This window comes from Lepisosteus oculatus, chromosome 13 (genome assembly GCF_040954835.1).
Source record: "Lepisosteus oculatus isolate fLepOcu1 chromosome 13, fLepOcu1.hap2, whole genome shotgun sequence".
NCBI classification, from domain to species: domain Eukaryota; kingdom Metazoa; phylum Chordata; class Actinopteri; order Semionotiformes; family Lepisosteidae; genus Lepisosteus; species Lepisosteus oculatus.
In genome coordinates this window covers 34,895,684-34,896,787 of record NC_090708.1, presented here as the reverse complement: position 1 = coordinate 34,896,787, position 1,104 = coordinate 34,895,684, and positions in this window count along the sequence as shown.

Genomic DNA, 1,104 nt, shown 5'->3' with positions numbered 1-1,104 from the left:
CTAAATAAATTATTAACGGTATTATTATATTCATATAGCTCAAATTATTACAGAAGTATACTTTCTTTGTAAACATCTGCATCAATTTGACTCATTCACCTGCGATTACTTGGAAACTTTTTGCCTGCCCTGTTCAGTTATAGCTTAAGTTGTCAAACGGCGTGTTGGTGTAATGACACTTTATTGAATTTGTTGGTAATTCTAAAAATCACAACACGTTCGAAGTTAAGTGATTTATTAATAACAGCTAATGATTTCAAACTGTTTGTATTTTAAAATTGTATTTTGTTTGGGGTGATTTTTCACTGTTTTCACAAACTTCAATTTACTAGATGTCTATTTTTGAGACAGGGTGTTCCATACCAATGTTTAATTTCTGAAACTCCCTATGTATTCCACATTTTAACAAAACTTGCAATCAATATTGCAGTAACTTAATAGGGAATATAATATGGAATCTCTTATCTAAAAAAATTAATAACGATATTAATTTAAGGATCAAAATATATGTATTTATATAGCTGGTAGTATTACTGTAATCCACTTTCCACCTTTGTAAACACGTTTAATTTTTAATTTGACTCATTCATGCACGATTACTTTTCAGCTGTTTCTGAGCAGCCCATTGGTACAGTGGATTTGTTAATAAGGGCTCTCTAGCTGATCCAAGTTCATTACCCAGTTCAGGCACAAGTGTTTCTTCTAATAAAGACTCTTTAAAAAAGAAAAAAGTAAATGTTATATACACTATATCAACATTTTTTTGTTTTTTTATTATATTTTATAACATGTGTTATGTAAATGTTAAGTTATTTTAATAATGAAATAAAAACTTGAAAGAGCATGCAACCTACAAATTTAAAGATCATGTTTTGTGAAACATTTGACAGCTTTTATTTAAGCAATATGTAGTACCTGGGTGCATTTTTTGAAACCTTAGTTTATGCATCAGTTGAAGCCTTTTGACTATAAAAAAACAGTGTCCATTGTTTTTTTCTGTTTCTCCTACTCTCTCTCACCCGCTGCAATTCGGACACAGAATGGTTAAAAATGGGTCAGGTCAGGTAGACAGTGCTGGGGGAAGGGGAAGGGCTGAAACGCTTA